We start from the raw sequence: 20,320 nt of genomic DNA, 5'->3' as shown, positions 1-20,320 counted from the left end.
CGTCATAAGCTGGGGTGCATATATCATCCCCTTGGAGTAATTCCAAGAAGCATGTACTGCACACTCCACTTTAACTCTTCCAAGGTGCGATAATGTTTTCAGTTTATCACTTTCTTTTGCCGAGGCAGATTCTACTGTCAGCTTTCCTCACCCCTCAGAAGAAATCTTAGGCTCTAGGCCACAACACTTGACAATATCCCTATATACATAAAAAATGTCAAAATCAGTCTTCCAAATCAAAAGACAAATATTTATCAAACGAGTTTTCAAACATTCCGGGTCCTATTTCTGATACTATATTCCTACCAAATTTCCCTTTACTCAGTACTGGAGCAAAAGGTTTCAGTGCAATTACACTGGAAGGTTTTTTGGATTTTTCCAGAGGAAGGTTGCCAGTGGGGGTTCCCGCAGTCATCAAATGTGCCGATTCACTACCATCAAAGGGTCCAGGGGTACTTAAATCTTTATTGTATCAGTCATAAAGATCAAAGTTAAAAAAAATATAAATAAACCTGAAAACCTTAAAAAGGTATTATCAACCTTTCATACAGTTTATTCTTCTACTAATGGCACAAGTGAGAACCGACTCCCAAATGTCCGCGTCCCTACCCTACCCCACAGGGGATGGCACAACATGATTAGAGTGGCCCAAGTGTAAGCCAAACCCGCTTGATAGGACTGAGAGTATTACCAGAATACAATCATCCCCACCCTAATCCCATTATGGGCAAACCGGACAGAATGCCGAGAGTCCTATCCGCAAAACTAGACCCCCCTGGAATCCGTGGTCCAGCCCAGCAAAATAGTTCCGCCTGATATCACTCAGGTCCGAACATTATCGGGCAGTTGATGGTCTTGCCACAGTTCCCACTATTTAGCTTCAGATATAAAACCCAGTCCTAGCTATGATATCTTTTCTGTTTAACAGGTCCAGTAAATTTCAGCAAAGGTGGAAAATTCCACATAATTAATCCGAAATGCTAGCAAAAAATATGACATGAAGGAGAAGGATGTAGTAAGAATGAAAAAAATTGCAGAAAGAAGGAAAAGTTCTGAATAATTTAGTTGGATCAGCAGCTGGGTCCCAAGGACCAGTGAGAAAGCAACCCCACCAGGCATCACAGCCCAGCTGCTGGTCCTTAAGCCTACCCACGCCAAGGGGTCAGCTTCTAGGGGGTCGTAAAGGATAAATGATTGTCTTAAAACGATACGTTTTTCATCACCGTTACGTTGCATATTTTAACTAAACCTTATGAGACTTCTGATCAAAATGGGAGGAGGAGGAGGAGGAAATAAAACGTGATATGTCGTCGTTTCATTTCGAAGTCGGAATGGCATGGAATATAGAGTTTGGGTCAAAGGCCAAGCAATAGGTCCTACGAGGTCATTCAGCGCTGGATAGGAAACTGCGAGTAGGTAGGTTTGAAAGGTGTAACAGGAGGGTAACCTCGCAGTTGCACTGTTCAATAATTGTTAGGTGGGGCGGAGAGCAAGATGGAAGAAAGATAATATGAATGGAGGTACAGTAAAATGAGCATTTGGAAGTTGAAAAACTAGCACAAATGTTTTTAAATTTACCCGCATAATAACTACCCTTTGTAAATAGTCATTGAAACAGTTTTTGTGAAATACGAAATGTAAATATATATATATATATAGATATATATATATATATATATATGATATATATATATATATATACACACACATGTATATATAGTATATATACATACCCACACTCACACACAAACATGGGAATATATATATACATATATATATATATATATATATATATATATATATATATTATAATAACCCTCCTATCATTATGTAGCAATCCTAATTACACACCTATTATTGAGTATGATGTTAACGCCATCTATTGATTGCTGATCGTAGCGGACAGCATGGATGAAATTACTCTTGTTTTTAATGTATGTAATCCTTGGAAATGTTTATTCCAAAGCTCTGTCAAGTTAATACTTTTGAGTTCGTTATCTGGTGGCTTACGATTCACTTGATTCTAGTAGTTATTTAGTGGTTATTTGTTTATTATTTGTTATTATATATCAGATGTGATTTAAGTAAGTAAAGTCTTTGTTTAATTTTAACTTTAGTGTGATAATTCAATTAACATATCTACTATAACTACATGAAGTGTTGCCCTCATTACTGAGAATGATGAATAGTCAAGTGGAAAGCTGAAGTTGTGACAATATATCTATATATATATATATATATATATATATATATATATATATATATATATATATATATATACAACGTAGTTTTTTTAGTATATTTATCCGATTTCTGATGTGCATTGAAATATTCGTTAATCGCTCTGTTATTTTTGATACATTCATATATTTTGTACGTGTAAGCTCTGCATGTTAAGGACCGTTTCTGGTCACCCTGAAATTATAAAAATAATGATGAAAATAGCACATAATCAACTGTATATTTTATACCAGAGGTATCTGATATAACAGAGTATTGAACACTACATAATATGAACGATTCTTGAGTCATACTAAAAATCGTTTAAAGGATAAGTCCGTATGTGAATTCCTGCACAAAATTCGTTAGATTAAACATCCACAGAGCTGGATGAAACAACTGTCTTAAAATATAATGGCAATAATGACAGGACGAGAAAATATAACGACAATAATAAAACGAGAAGAATAACAAAACGAGAGAATATAATAAGAATAAAAAAAAAAAAATATAACGAGAATAAGAAAACGAGAATAATAAAAATAAGAAAATATAACGAGAATAATAACAAAACGAGAATAGTAAAAAAGAAAATATAACGACGATAAAAAAAAATATAACGTGAATAACAAAACGAGAATAATAAAAAAAGAAAATATAACGCGAATAATAACAAAGCGAAAAATATAACGAGAAGAAAAAATAATAACAATAATAACAAAAGAAGAAAATACAACGACAATAACAACAAAACGAGACAAGACCTTTTTCCTACATTTCCAGAGAAAACATATTTCCTAGGGATACAAATAAAAAAAAAAATTTATTTACCCTAAAAACAATTGGCAATTATATGTAATTATATGTCAAACGGATGGATAAATGCAACGAAACCAGACGAACTTAAAAGGAAGTGTCACAAATGGTCAGGAAGACTAATCAGTTTTAGTTTATATTCTAAAAGATGGCTATAGAGCTGATTGATGTTTAAGAAAAAGAAAAAAAAAATACAAATGTAAATGAATGAGGAAATATGTACAGCTTTATTATTTTTCTTGTCAAGAGAAATGAATGACATTAAAAAAAATTCAGAAATTTATTTTAATTTTCTAAACGAATTTCAGACGAGAAATTGAACAAATGGTATTTTCGAGAGCGTAATTACATTGATGTTTAAAAAATACAATGAAAATGAATTAGGTTATATGTACATCTTATCTTTATCATTTTGCCTGTCAAAGGAAATGAATGACATTAAAAAAAATTGTTCAGAAAAAAATTTAATTTTCTAAACGAATTTCAGACGAGAAATTGAACAAATGGTATTTTCGAGAGCGTAATTTCGAGAGCGTAATTACATTGATGTTTAAAAAATACAATGAAAATGAATTAGGTAATATGTACATCTTATCTTGATCATTTTGCCTGTCAAAGGAAATGAATGACATTAAAAAAATTGTTCAGAAAAAAATGTAATTTTCTAAACGAATTTCAGACGAGAAATTGAACAAATGGTACATTCGAGAACGTAATTACTGACGTGATACTCACCCTTCTGAATTAAACCTTATTCCTTTCAATTTACTTTTCCCCACAGACAATATTGCGCCACTTATGGAAGAGCAAATTTTGGGAGGAGAATGCCATCCGCAATAAAGGCTAAATGAAACCCCCATGACATTCGAGGCATTGAATTCCTTAGGGGAAATTGCTCTCTCCCCAACTCAGGAAATGGCAGTATTGCAAAACCAATTACTGCAGAGTTTTTCAACCTCCAGGAGAGTCAACCATACCACATGATCATAATAATAGTCGGTGGGTCAGGTAATCCATTTGAGATAAGGAGACAGCGACTCAGGTTGAAAAAGGTAGAGGACTTGGCTCATGTTTGCTAGGGAGGTGGAGCGCTAACACCACACAGGCCTTGGGGAAAATTTATTTCGTCCAAGTACTGCCCCATGATTTTTCTATTCCATTTTGGAAAGGTGGCATATACCAACCCACCTTTATGTCACCGGGCACCAGCTTCTCTGGGGTCATTATGTATGTGTCTATAAATATATATATATATAGGTATATATATATATATATAAATATATATATATATATATACTGCAATATGACCCCTCTACCGTAAAAATATATATATAATATATATATATATATATATATATATATATATTATCTATAATATATATATATATATATATATCTATATAACCCTGCAACACCAAACACAAAATATATATATATATATATATATATATATTAATAATAATAATATATATATAATATATATAATATAATTATATATCTTTATATACAAAAATGTATATATATATATATATATTATATATATAATTATTATTATATATAAATATATGTATATATATATATATCTATATATAGATATATATATATATATATATATATATATATATATATATATATATATATATATACACACACTGATAACATTTACCACACTTCTATATCCTATCTTGTGATACCCGTGGTAAGATTAGAACCTGCACACGTATCAGACCGTACGGATATTATCATTATCACAATAAACGCGGGTTAAAAATTTTATTTTAAAAATACACTTGATTTATGATATCTATTCGACGTTCCTACACACGAGGCTGAATGAATCACTTCTTCGACATTTTGACATTTTTCCAAAGTTATGATCTCTAAAGATGCTTCTTGGACGTTGAACATAAAAATATTCGAAGCTTTCAGGAAGGATGGAGTGTTTATCATTAGACATTTTTTTTTATTTACCTTCCACTCTTCTTTTTCATTCCTAGATAATTTGTATGAAGATCTTTCGCCTCAGTCTGAAGATGTGAAACGAGTTCTGGAATATTACATACTAGACCTTCAAGTTATTCTTAATAGGGAACATGTAAAAAAATTCTCTCTCTCTCTCTCTCTCTCTCTCTCTCTCTCTCTCTCTCTCTCTCTCTCTCTCATCTTGCATGCCAGTACACTCAAAAACACACTCATGAATAAATATGAGTCCAAGAAAAACTTTTATGCCCATAGTAGATCAATTTACACAACGACACAGAAAATTACCGTAAAAAAACATGAATATAAAACTCAACGTAATTCAAAGATATCAGTGTAGGTCTAATTCTGAACCTTTTTCCGATACATATCAGCTGTTGTCGCATCCAAAACACAAAGGGGGCGTTATATGTCGCTCTAAATTCAGAATATGTATGGAGGACACGTCGCCATATGCATGGGATAATCTGGATATACAAAATGGAAAAGAATGTTTTTTTTTTTTTTTTTTTTTTTCGTGAACATGGGTAGGTTCGAAGTCAGCTTTTAACTTCTTTTCTTACAATACAAATTTAATCACACGGTATTATTTTTACCTGAAATCTGAAAACCTGCAAGTCCAAAGAATTTCACAAATTTGTATAATGAAAAATGCTGTCTTATGAGAACTTCCGAATCGTAAGTATTTAAAAAAAATGTTGTGTGGACAATTGGATTACCATTATTCGGTCTATAATGATTTTGAAAACGTGTTACAAAAAGAAATCCTAGTAAATTAAATCCCCATTAAAATTTTTTTCGAGTTTTTTTTTGCCAAGCTTGGCGAATTCTTTCACGAAATGCCTTCAACCCCAACGAGAAAAGCGAGATAAATTAAACTAGCTCCCAGAGCATTCACAATAAGAGAATAATCTGCAAACATTTGGCAAAGCAAATTCATCAGGATCTGGGCATAACTCAGAAATCATGAGTGAACTATGACATCGAGCACACGGGAGGCGGGGATTTGGAAGGGGGGTTTGGGAAATGGATAGGAGGGGTGAGGGTTTGAAGGAAATTTTCGGCATTAAGCTGGCGAAATTCCTATTACCATTCTTCCAGTCGAATATTTCATAAGCCCAAATCTTTTCCCCTGTAATTTCGAGATCTCGCGGCAACATCTGCTACCCAAAGCCAGAAGGTGGATTAGTGAGAGAGAGAGAGAGAGAGAGAGAGAGAGAGAGAGAGAGAGAGAGAGAGAGAGAGAGAGAGAGAATGTTTTAACCGTGGTGACGGATGGAATCATCTGGTAGAGGTCCTCATATGCCTTACTTTATGACGGAATACTGTTCGCACAGCTTTCTCTCTCTCTCTCTCTCAGTTCCTCGTTTCAGAATCAGACGTGGGTCTGCCTTACGAGTTTCGAGTTGAGAGAGAGAGAGAGAGAGAGAAAATGTCCATTGAAATATTTCAATCTCATCTGATACTTTCTTCTATAGTAAAATTCACTTTGCATCCGTATATGATCTGCGTAAATGACACAGACAGTCAGTGGTTAACTCTCGCGACATCTAAAGCAAAAAATGGAGAACACCAATGTGTACTGTTGAAAGGAAGATGAAAGAAAGTGAATATGTAGAGAAGTAAAGAAAAAAATATGAAAGAGGTTGCTGCAAGGACCCTAAAGTCATGCCTACAGTGCACCACGGAGGTAGCACACTGGCGGCACTAACACCCTACGGGGATATGTTGACATACATTACCTTTTAATTCCGTCTAGGCCTCGTGGTCTCCACTTTCAACAAAGGCCTTCCAGAAAGTCATGACATGCCCCGCAATCATAGTGGGACGTCACGTCCGCGGATACCTTTTACCTGCTCCTCGGCCCGGCCTCAATAAAACTTCAACTTTTCATCAAAATATGGCAATATAACTCTCGAAGGATCTCGGAATCTGCTCCGGCCGCCCGCATTCCCAGTTTCGTAATATCGTCCGGAGAAACCGTTCCAAAGAATCCGGTCTGCGGCTGTACGATAGATAGGTTGGCAATGTAATTTTCAATTCTTGTCGGAACTCGTGTCGAAATGAAAATTTTAATTCTATCCATTAAAAAAAAAGATGTTTACGAGCTTGGATCTTCTTCTTTACTTCATTAGCTGACGAGGAAAACTACCTTTTGTTGTCATTATTATTATTATTATTATTATTATTATTATTATTATTATTATTATTTTTTTTTTTTTTTTTTTTTTTTTTTTTTTTTTTTTTGCTCTATCACAGTCCTCCAATTCGACTGGGTGGTATTTATAGTGTGGGGTTCCGGGTTGCATCCTGCCTCCTTAGGAGTCCATCACTCTTCTTACTATGTGTGCCGTTTCTAGGATGACACTCTTCTGCATGAGTCCTGGAGCTACTTCAAGCCTCTAGTTTTTCTAGATTCCTTTTCAGGGATTTTGGGATCGTGCCTAGTGCTCCTATGATTATGGGTACGATTTCCACTGGCATATCCCATATCCTTCTTATTTCTATTTTCAGATCTTGATACTTATCCAATTTTTCCCTCTCTTTCTCTTCAACTCTGGTGTCCCATGTATTGCGACATCAATGAGTGATACTTTCTTCTTGACCTTGTCAATCAACGTCACGTCTGGTCTTTGCACGTATCACCCTATCCGTTCTGATACCATAGTCCCAGAGGATCTTTGCCTGATCGTTTTCTATCACTCCTTCAGGTTGGTGCTCGTACCACTTATTACTGCAAGGTAGCTGATGTTTCTTGCACAGGCTCCAGTGGAGGGTGCTTTTGCACTGAATCATGCCTCTTTTTGTACTGGTTCTGTGCAAGTGCCGGGCATTCACTGCTATGTGGTTTATGGTTTCACTTTTCGTATTGCACTTCCTACATATGGGAGAGATGTTATTTCCGTCTATCGTACTTTGAACATATATGGTTCTTAGGGCCTGATCTTGTGCGCCTGTTATCATTCCTTCAGTTTCCATTCTTTAGCTCTCCCCTCTGTAGCCATTGCCAATTGTCATCGCTGGCTAGTTCTTTAGTCTGTCTCATGTATTGTCCATGCATTGGTTTGTTGTGCCAGTCCTCTGTTCTTTCTGTCTCTCCTCTTCTGTATATTTCTGGGTCTTCGTCTGCTTTTATTAGTCCTTCTTCCCATGCACTCTTTAGCCACTCGTCTTCACTGGTTTTCAGATATTGCCCCAGTGCTCTGTTTTTCGATGTTGACGCAGTCCTCTATACTTAGTAGTCCTCTCCCTCCTTCCTTTCGTGTTATGTATAGTCTGTCCGTATTTGCTCTTGGGTGTAGTGCTTTGTGTATTGTCATATGTTTCCTGGTTTTCTGATCTATGCTGCGGAGTTCTGCCTTCGTCCATTCCACTATTCCTGCGCTGTATCTGATTACTGGCACTGCCCATGTGTTTATGGCTTTTATCATATTTCCGGCGTTGAGTTTTGACTTGAGTATCGCCTTGAGTCTCTGCATATATTCTTTCCTGATCGTGTCCTTCATCTCTTGGTGTTTTATATCTCCTCCTTCCATTATTCCCAGGTATTTGTATCCTGTCTCATCTATGTGTTTGATGTTGTTCCCATCTGGTAGCTTTATCCCTTCAGTTCTCGTTACTTTGCCTTTTTTTTTGTATGTTGACTAAGGCGCATTTTTCTATTCCAAACTCCATCCTGATGTCCTCAGATACAATCCTTACAGTCTGGATTAGGGTATCTATTTCCTTGATGCTCTTACCATACAGCTCGATGTCGTCCATATACATCAGATGGTTGATTCTGTTGCCTCTTTTTTTGAGTTGGTACCCGACATCCATCTTCTGTAGTAACTTTTGTCATGGGAATCATGGCTACTACGAAGAGTAGTGGGGACAGTGAGTCGCCCTGGAAGATCCCTCTCCTGATATTTAACCTCTGCTAGTCTTATTCCAGAGCTTGTAAGGATTGTATTCCAGTTGCGCATTGTATTTTTGAGGAAGCTGATGGTATTTTCCTCTGCCCCATATATTTTCAGGCATTCTATTAGCCATGTGTGTGGTATCATGTCGAAGGCTTTCTTATAGTCTATCCATGCCATGCTTAGGTTGGTTTTCCTTCTCCTACTGTTCTTCATTACCATTTTGTCTATCAGGAGCTGGTCTTTTGTGCCCCTACACTTCCTTCTGCAGCCTTTCTGTTGGTGGGGGATGGTGTTTGTTTCCTCTAGGTAGTTGTATAGCCTTTCACTGATGATACCTGTTAGTAACTTCCACATTATTGGTAGGCAGTGATAGGCCTGTAGTTACTGGCTATATTTCCCTTACTCTTGTCTTTTTGTACTAAGGATGTTCTTCCTGTGGTCATCCATTTGGGTGCTTGGTGATTTGAGATACAATGCTGGAGTTGTTCTGCTATTCGTGGGTGTAGGGCTTGAAGTTTTTGAGCCAGTATCCATGGACTTCATCGGGACCTGGGGCTTTCAGTTTGGCATTTTCTTTAGTGGTGTCTGACTGTGTCTGTCGTGATGTCTGTGAACTCTTTGTTTTATTCTCCCTGTTTCTTCTTCCTTGACTTCCTGGAGCCATGTTGCATGTTTGTTGTGTGATACCGGATTGCTCCATATGTTTTCCCAGAGTCTCTTACTTGGTTCGGCTTCAGGAATTTCTGGGTGGTTGTCTTCCCCTCTTAGTTGGCTGTATAGTCTTTTCTGGTGGCTCCGAATAGTTTGTTCTGTTGGTATCCCTTATTCCTGTTTCATGTTATCGTTGGATCTTATGTGCTTTGGCCTTAAGCCTCTGTTTTTACATCTTCTATTGTGTTGTTAATACCCTCTCTTGTACTTTGTATTTCTCGTTAAGTTCCTCCCTTGTTGTTTTCTGCTTCTTAGCCTTTTTTCTGCCATCTCTTTCAGTTTACTCAAGTCAGATCTCATCACCATGATTTGCTTTTCCAGTCGCCTTTTCCAAGGAGGTTGCTGTTTTGGTTCTGTTGGGTTGGTTGTGCTGGTGGTGTTCGAATTCCCATCAGTTCTGCTACTAATCTTGCTCCTGGCATATGTCAAGTTATTTGTTTCTGTGATACTGGTTGTGTGTATTATGCCCCATTATTTCATTGACCTCACTTATTTTCTCCCTTTAATTTCCTTTGGTGTTTGTAGGCTTTCATGGAGGGGATCTTTGTTCTCTCTGTATCTGGCCCCATCCATTGTCTAATCTTTTCTACCCATTCCGTCCTCTCTGTTACTTCGTCGGTGTTTCTTCGTTAATCCTTCATTTCTTTCCATCAGTGCTGAGTTTTGCTATTTTAACCATAGCTGGAACCCTACCCCATCAGGGATAGGTACTCATTTACAGCTGAGTAGACTGAGGAAATTATGGTAAAGATCCTTTCCCAAGGAATCAACGCCGAGGAGAGCGGTCACCCATCCAACGACTGACCAGAGCCAGTGTTGCTTAACTTGACTTAAGTCTATTGACGACCTAATCCACTCCTCCACGGCGCCACACATTTTTATTATTATTATTATTATTATTATTATTATTATTATTATTATATTTATATCATTATTTATCTCTCTCTCTCTCTCTCACTCTCTCTCTCTCTCTCTCTCTCTCTCTCTCTCTCTCTGATGCCTACATCTCTCGTTCTGTCTCCTCTGACCATTTTCCTGACTTGTACTGTTTTGGAAAGCAGTTGTAATAACTCTCTCTCTCTCTCTCTCTCTCACACACACACACACACACACACCCATGCAAGATAATAATTGTCTGCTTTTTCTGCGCCGAGAACTTATCTGAATGAAGACTAAGGCGTTAATGACAAATAAAACTTAAATTATCGCGTCTAATCTGTTCGTGAGCACCAAATACTTCCCCATCTATCCGATTCCGATATCGCACCAGCCACCGTTCAAATGAGAAATTACATGGGAACGGATCTGTGAAATATTTATCAAACATCAAAGAATACGAAAGTTTCTCTCTCTCTCTCTCTCTCTCTCTCGACCAGAAATCAATATGGGGGTTAGCATCGCTTCAATTCCAAAGCCCGGCTATCTCTATAAGGTGACTGGAAAGCTCTCTCTCTCTCTCTCTCTCTCTCTCTCTCTCTCTCTCTCTCTCTGTAAAATTAATAATGATTATCAAAGATTTTTTTTGTCAAAACTAGGCGGTCATCTGTAAAAAAAAAATTCAAAAAGCTCTCTCTCTCTCTCTCTCTCTCTCTCTCTCTCTGTAAAATTGATAATATTATCAAAGATTTTTTTTTTCAAAACTAGGCGGTCATCTGTAAAAAAATATTTCAAAAAGGTTTCTCTCTCTCTCTCTCTCTCTCTCTCTCTCTCTCTCTCTTCTCTCTCTCTATAATCAATCACGGTTTTCATAGATTTAATCTCCGCGATAGACAGTAATCAGTAAGGTAATCATAAAGTATGTGTCCCTCTGTCTGCCTCTCAATGAATACCTTAATCTCATTTATATGCAGTCATCTTTATATTAATATAAATACTCTCTCTCTCTCTCTCTCTCTCTCTCTCTCTCTCTCTCTCTCTCTCTCTAAGTCTACATCGTAAGCCGGATTCTATATAAATAATATTTTGATTTGTAGGGCAATTTTTAAAAAAAAAAAAAAAAGTTAATTCTTGTCACGGTTTGCTTACCTTCTCTCTCTCCCTCCCCTCTTCTCTCTCTCTCTCTCCCTCCGCGCCAGTCACTTCCCCCTCTCTCTCCCTCCGTCATTAAAATTTTTTATCTGCAAGGTAGTATAAAGTTTCTCTCTCTCTCTCTCTCTCTCTCTCTCTCTCTCTCTCTCATAATTTGTTACCTCAGGCTTGCATTTCAGCAACAGACGCAATCATCCGTAAAAAAAAAAAAAAAAAAAAAAAAAAAAACACAACCCCAAAATATATGCGACATCACGAGTCCTAAAAATATCGCAGGAAACATTCTATTGATGTTGTCCTTCGAAGATTCGTCCCTATTTTCTCTTATCGAAATCGTAAAGGACGGAAGAAACGCCCGATAACCGTTACGAAGTAAAAAAAAAAAAAAAATAGTTCATGTGGACACGCAAGTTATGTAGTCGCTTCCATTCACTTCTTTTCCTCACACCTAAGGAAATGACGGGAAATGATGCCCGGGAAATGAGGTGGGGGTGATGTTTCCGGAACGGGTTAAGAAGCCCAAAACGAGGTTTGGGAGGAACCATTTACACATATATATATCCAGGAGGTTTAATACCGAATTGCCGTAGATAACTCGGATACAATTTTCCATCTAATATATGGTATTCTTATCACGCGCTTTGAATAACACAGCTATGGTTTATTTGTTTTCATTACTAAATCCTCGCAGGTGTGTGTGTGTGTGTGTGTGTGTGTGTGAGAGAGAGAGAGAGAGAGAGAGAGAGAGAGAGAGAGAGGGCATAAGTCTCACTCACTACCGCGGTTAGCTATAGTAGATTCACATCACCCGTGCATCTAATATCTAGGCCCGTCCCTTACGACGCTTCTGATTGGCTGTTGATAAGCCAATGACAGGGCTGGAAACTCTCCGTCTCTCTCGAGAGTTCACATAGGTAGGATGCATGATCCACGTCTCCTGAGGGATACGTCTTTCAGGAGAGGTGGAAAATGCATTCAGCCGATGTGAACTCTCTCGTGAGACTGAGAGTTCCCAGCCCCGTGGTTGGCTTATTAACAGCCAATCAGGAGCGTCGTAAGGGACGGGCTGGACGTCAAATGCACGGTTGATGTGAATCTACTATAGTTGTTCGACGCACGTCTTGTTTATTTACTGGCCAAGACGAACGGAGCCAAAAATTCATTGCGAATAATTTTCAAACATCACCATTTTCCAAGGTCGCCGCCCACGGCAGCCTCTGAACGGTCCATTTCCCGCCGGAGGAAGGAATTGCACATTCAACCGCGATAGGGAAAATGCCGTCGGAGGAATGACGTTCGTCGAATATTCCGGGGACATTATAAACTTTCGGGCGATTCAATAATTTCCTTCGTTTGTGATTTGTGATACACGAGCATTTTTACCCTTGACGTTCAATATTTTATATGTTACAGGCAGATGGCGAAACCAGGGATTTCGCGAACTGCCTGAAAATTATCCAAACCAGGCAGAGAAACCATAGCATTCGCTAACTTCCTGAATTTCATTACCAATGGCCAGATGGCCAAAACCAGGCATTTCGCGAACTGCCGAAAGTTCAGGCAGTTAGCAAAACGGTGAATCACATACACTGTTACACCGTGTTGAGGGGGGGGGGGGGGGTGGGTAAATGTACTGGCCACAGGTGGATTCAGGCAATCCGCAAAATGCCTGGTTTCGCCATCTGCCTGTAATATATATTCGTAAATGCATGCTTGAGTATTCGTTATCACAAATATCCCCATAGAGCCTATTAGCCACTGAATTTATTCATGTATTTCTATGCATAATATACCTAAGTAACTTTGATCAGGTTTATATTTCAGTTTTGCCGTTGGCCGCAATGTTAATTATTCACGATATTTTGTCAGGTAATGATACAATAGGCGGTTCAAAAGGAGATATTCTGCGTTAATGCCTGCCAATTATTTCTGGATAATTAGTCGCCTCAGTACATTTTTGGATATTCATATCATTATAAATAATAAAAGTAGGGTTAACTCTTCGAAATGTTTAAGTTAATATTTAAATACAAATCAACCAAAAAACGTTATTATTATTATTATTATTTATTATTATCATTATTATTATTATTATTATTATTCAATATCTACTTTCACAACCGGAAAGACACAATCACTACACCATTATTGCCTAAAATAGCAAACGGAAACATGAATATCCCAATCACTTCCCTTTATTATCATAAACATCACCAGTATGGTAGAAGGTGAAAAAAAAGCACCATTCGTGAGGATTCCAAAACGACAAAGTTACATAAACCAATTCAGTTTCGGCTTAGCCCACTGAGCGGTCCAATTTCGTTTTCATCCCAAATATGGATGATTTTTCATCTAGTCCACAGGTCAGAAGTTCAGCCCCCAGAAGCCCGCAGTCCCTAATCCCTCTCTTGTATATGACAATACAAATTGTACTGAAAATTCATTCGGGGTTATGGAATGATTCTCCACCCTCCCCCTGCCGCCCCCCACCCCCCACCACCACACACACACACACACACACACACACACACAGGGGGAAATGAACGCGAATTTCAAATCCTGTCCTCCTTACAGACCTTACAGACCTTACATCTTGTTCGGGTTTGTCCAGGTCCCTCAGTATGAGCATCTATAGAGACCTGTTGCAGGTAAGCACGCAAAGTGAATACGAGAGAGAGAGAGAGGAGAGAGAGGAGAGAGAGAGAGAGAGAGTAAGCACGCAAAGTAAATACGAGAGAGAGAGAGAGAGAGAGAGAGAGAGGTAAGCACACACACTTACTGAGAGAGAGAGAGAGAGAGAGAGAGAGAGAGAGAGAGAGAGAGAGAGGTAAGAACGCAAAGTGGATACGAGAGAGAGAGAGAGAGAGAGGTAAGCACACACACTTACTGAGAGAGAGAGAGAGAGAGAGACGAGAGAGACGAGAGAGAGAGAGAGAGAGAGGGGGGGGGGGGGTGGGGGGGGGGTAAGCACACATACTGAGAGAAAGAGAGATATGCACACACTTACTGAGAGAAAGAAAGATAGAGGTATGCACACACACTTACTGAGAGAGAGAGAGAGATAGAGAGAGAGAGAGAGAGAGAGATAAGCACACACACTTACTGAGAGAGAGAGAGAGAGAGAGAGAGAGAGAGAGAGAGAGAGATGGTTTCTCTTGAGATATTCAGTCAGTTTTAAATGCCGACGTAAACGAAGTACCTCTTGAGAGAAACCGCTTTCCGATATAGGTTAATAAATGGTGTCCATTTCTCAGAAAGGCACCAACGTCGATTCTGAAAGGTTTTTGTACTCGGAAAGCTATTCTTTATTTTCGACCGAGTAGACATAGTGGGCTCATCTCTAAGCACGCATCGCCTTCCGAATTTCATGGTTTTTTCATGGTTCGCCTTTATGTACCTAATTTTTAGAATTAGCAATTTATTCATTTAAGTATATCACTCAACGTCCTCTTCTTAATCACCGTATCTGCATCTTCTAATAAACTCTACGGATATTACAACCCACGTTTAACTAAAACGTTAGACCTGCTGCTGTCGATCATTGTCGTTCCTCGACGTACTCGATAAGCCAAACTGTTATTTTTAGTTATATCCCAGAAAATACAAATATTCTCTCTCTCTCTCTCTCTCTCTCTCTCGTTCAGCCTTTCCGGACGGAATTGAGTCACCATAAGTGGAGTAATGGACACAGAATGGTGACAATCAATGGACTAAGGGAACACAATTATATGAAAGGGCTGAAATATATATGCCAGAATTGCAAGATATTCAGTCCCATGAGGAGTCTTCATAATTCTGCCTGAATTAAAGAAAAAACCAATCTTGTCTGGGAAAAAATGATAAAAATATAATGTGTGAAATACGGACGAAATTCGCTTCAGAGTAAATATTAAAAAAAGAGGAGAACGCGCCTCGAGAGGAGAATGCAGTAATCTAAAATTAATTAAAGCGAGGGGGAGCGACTGAATGGCAGGAAAATTTTAAATAGGAGCGTGGAATAATGCAACAGACAATAACAAAGAAACTTCTTCACCTGTCATTTACAAATTAATTAACTGTGAAGGAATGTGATAACCCAATTTTCGAGGTGCAATGGGAGAATGCCAGTCAAGACAATACAATGGAAATTTTAAAATAGTTCAAATCTAAAAGCAGCTTTAACTAATTTTCCCAAGAAGCTCATCTTAAATACAGCAGGGATCCGTGATACATAAACCTGTACAAGTTACTATTCTATTCCAATACAAATGGCGGTTTCTTATTCCCTCAACTGATTTTGATCTCTAAACTATTAATCGTCGCGACATAAAAATTAAAATTGGTGGTTCCAATTCATTCCACCATTTCTACTTAGAATTTCCGGTCCGGAAATGTTCTAGAAAGTGCATCCATTCTTATTTTCTCAAAGAATTAGTCTAAACTATATACCGAGAAGTTCATATCTAAAACACTTCTGGTTACATAAGATGCCTCAGTTATTAACATCATGAATTTTTAAGATCCACACGTTGGCTGGATCGAGATACTGCAAGACACAAATAGTGTACGGGTCTGTAGTCAGCGATAACGGGTAACGACAAGGCCCGAAAGCCACCAGAGAGGATGCACAGAGCTCATACAGAAAATCTCAGTAGGAACCTGTTGCACTTCTGATTCCTGTAGTTTTCACAGCGGGTCCTCTAACAACACCGTAGCTAAATCATCATTTAAAAGACAGGCCCTAGGGAAGACAAGATTTCGAAAAACGAACTTCACAGAATTTTTATTATAGAAAAGTACTTCCTCTTCAGTTAAAACAAAAAACTTATCAGAGATAACAGTTGTGATACAAGTCCTAAAAGATAAGAACAAGGCGTGACCCGACCTCCAGCTTACTCGAGAGCGCGTGCTACAATCTACAGTTAACTAGAGCGTTGTTTCACCAACAAATTAAGATAAATACGCAATATTTCATTAGAAATAATGGTTCTGTACTGTTTAAGATGCACACTATTTTCTTACATTTTCATTCCAATAAATCTAGATATCCTATCCTAAGAGTCCTATATCTGTAACTCAACGCGAAATACCTTTTTTAGTCCATTTTAGGCTTTATCATAGACCTTTCCTACTCCCCCCCACCAACCAAAAACAATAAAGTAGATTATAGGCTTACTCCCAGAGTGAGCGATAGATTGAAAAAAAATCCTGTTATCAGAGGTAGCAGTAGTGCTACAAGCCCCGAAAGATAAGAAGAAAAAAACAGGGAAGAGGCTACAAATATGTAGGATGAACTCCACAAAATATTTCCCAAAAAGAAATGTTTGTTCTCATTAGGACCTGCCGCTTGCGTGTAGCATACAGCGTCTCCTCCTCCTCTTCTTCTTCTTCTTCTTCATGGTCCCGGAGGCAGTTTCATTATCCACTGTGTTCCGCGGTATAATGCAGAACCCACGAAATTAGGTCAAAGGAGGATTCTCGAGGCGAAGTAAACAATGGTTAGAAATCACGAATTCAGTAGACTGCGAGCTGCGACTCCGTCGAAATCTCCTGAATTCGCATGAATAATGGAAAAATAACCACAGGTCATTAAAGGTGATGACTCCCGACTCGTATTTTAAGGGTTTTTACTCTTAAGAGGAAAATGAACCTCACTTCCCCAGGATCTTTTTTTTATTTTGCGTTCTAAAATAACCATCTACCTACAGCGTAAAAAAACGAAGATAATATAAGCGAGTATCAAGATCTGTTACGTACGTACCAACTCAAAACGAGTACCCACATACATTCATTTTTCACCCAAGCACAATATGGAAAATCACGGATCGGCAGTTTAAATGCTCATTGAGGTGATTAGTCGCACGTATTTCCCTGCGAAATCACGTGCTTATAATGCATTAAAACACATTAATGTCTTATCTAAGCTTTAGAAGCCTATAATAAGCATAATAAGCACAGTGGCAAAGCTGCCCAACCAACAGGCTGTAGAGACGTACTGCCACAAGTTGTTTCGGAGTTAACACGAGAGGGGACTCCAGAACCCTGTTAACTTCAGTCTTATTTTAGAGAACCATCTACTCATCGGGGTTACCAAAGAGACGACGACAGGTCTCTATCGTTGCCAATTTAGCGGCGTTTTCCACATAGGCAGATGCCTTTACGAGCTGTTTCCATAATTCTAGCTGTCATAGTAATGCAATAATGATACAATCACTCTAATACTTAATTATATATAATAATTTGTTACAAACAGATACGCTAAATTCACTCATTTCCTCGGTTTTGTGCAAGTCTTATCCCGAGTTTGGAGGGTAAACACATTGGCAACAATGATATTATTCTCGGGTGCGACATCGACAACGAAATCAAAAGCTTTCCGCGTGAACTCCCAGAACTCCCCTTGTGTTCATCTCTTAGCCCATCCTTCGGTAGCTGGAATCCTTTGCATCTTACCACTACTATCCGCCAGCCTGATATCCTTTTCGGATAACAGGTTCTCCCATCAAATTTCAAATAACGTTGTCATTCAATTTTCTTATACGCTCACACAAGACAGAAAATTCATGGTAGCTATAACTCAATTATATATATTAGTTTAACCAGACCACTGAGCTGTTTAACAGCGCTCCCAGTGCTAGGCCGCAGGATTAGATATTTTTACGTGGCTAGGAACCAATTGGCTCCTAGCAACGGGACCTACAGCTTATTGTGGGATCCGAATCACATATCGAGAAATCACTTTCCAATGAACAGAAACTAATTCCTCTGATTCCACGTTGGCAGAGCGGGGAATCGAACTCGCGACTACCGAATTGGTAGGGGAGCACGTATACCACTCGTCCAACGAGGAACTAGAACTAAGGAATCACATGTAATGGAGGTTATGACAACATTCGACCTCTTCACAATACCAATGTAGAATTGTCACCTGACCTTCAATTTCATCAAAGCAAGTCTCTCGCCTTCCGTAGTCTTCTAAAAGAATAAGCAATGTCTCTCGCCTTCCGTAGTCTTCTAAAAGAATAAGCAATGTCTCTGTCGCTTTCTTCAGATGTAATAAAAAAATAAAAATCAAGAACAATTATGAGAGAAACAATAAGAATGTATGGAAAGGAATAAATAAAATCCTTTCCCTTTTATGGACAGTCTGAGAATACTGATGTAAAGCAAAATATCAAGACATTATAACCGAATTTCTCTCTCTCTCTCTCTCTCTCTCTCTCGAAGTGAACAAAACTCGTTTCCCATAAAAGTATGGCGTCGATGACTAGTTGCTTAGAAGCCTTTTCACAATAAAAATCGACATTCAAATCACAAAACAGCACGCTGAAGCAACCTACTTCTCGCGCTGCCAAACACGCGCATGCGCATTCGCACGCGACAAAATCATCGCAAAGTCTCTCATCCCCTTCGAAAAAAAAAAAAAAAGAGACGACAAAATATAAAAATAGAAAAATCGAACGCTCTCAATCACCCGGCAAATCTGCTTCCGTCCTCGAGAGTCGATTTTATTGCTGTGTCGGTATATCATCATTCGCAGCTCTCGTCTCTGGATTTCCTTTCCGCCTCCGTGGGCGTGTCGGCGGCGGCGGCGGCAGCCCCCAAACGAGGTGTCACTCTTCATCGCGCCGGGATCATGATGTTATGCGCGAGAGAGAGAAGATACAATCCGGGAATTCCTGGACGTGGTTCTTGCAGGGTACGATTCCTGAAAGGATGCTACGTTCTTCCTTCGGTAATCTTTTCAGACAATGCTCTCACTCAGCGCATCGTTGCCAATTTAGCGGAGTTTTCCACATAGGCCGATGCCTTTACAAGCTCTTTCCATGAATTCTAGCTGTTATAGTAATGCAATAATGATACAATTACTCTAATATATATATATATATATATATATATATATATATATATATATATATATATATATATATATATATATATATTACAAATAGATACGCTAAATTCACTTATTTCCTCGGTTTTGTGTAAGTCTTGTCCCGAGTTTGGCGAGTAAACACATACCAATTGGCAACAGTGGCCCGCCCCTCGCAGGCAATACAAAGCACTTGGCATGTGCCTTGCCTCCCTCAACTTTCATTTTATTATTATTATTATTATTATTATTATTATTATTATTATTATTATTATTATTATTATTATCAGAAGATGGCCCCTATTCTTATGAAACAAACCCACAGGCGCCATTGACTTGAAATTCAAGCTTCCAAAGAGTAATGTGTTCATTCGAAAGAAGAGGCGGAAGGTAATGGGAAATACATAAATAATAGATCATCATTTTTAGAGAAATTGATAAATCAACAAACTATAAAATTAATATTTGTTGATTTTTCTGTTGCTCTTGTATCGGATCTCATCTTTCTGTCTTTGAAAACCCTATAACTACATCATTTTGAACCCGAAACGATTTTTATCGATATTCTACAGAAACCTAACAGATTTACAGGAGACACAGCCTCCAGTCAAACTTACTTTTACAAAAACAATTATTCATTTAACAAAATCTACAGTAACTGCACATAGGGTTTCTTAAGCAGTCAGCATATGAAAAATCCAGATCTTTTTCCGCAATCCAGCCAAACTCCAATAGAAACATACATATAATCAAACAACTCGAACAGAAACATTATAATCACCTGGCGGGGCAAATATACTAGCAAGGTTTT

The sequence above is a fragment of the Macrobrachium nipponense genome, chromosome 35, assembly GCF_015104395.2.
Source record: "Macrobrachium nipponense isolate FS-2020 chromosome 35, ASM1510439v2, whole genome shotgun sequence".
Lineage (NCBI taxonomy): Eukaryota > Metazoa > Arthropoda > Malacostraca > Decapoda > Palaemonidae > Macrobrachium > Macrobrachium nipponense.
Note: the sequence above shows the minus strand (reverse complement) of the source record.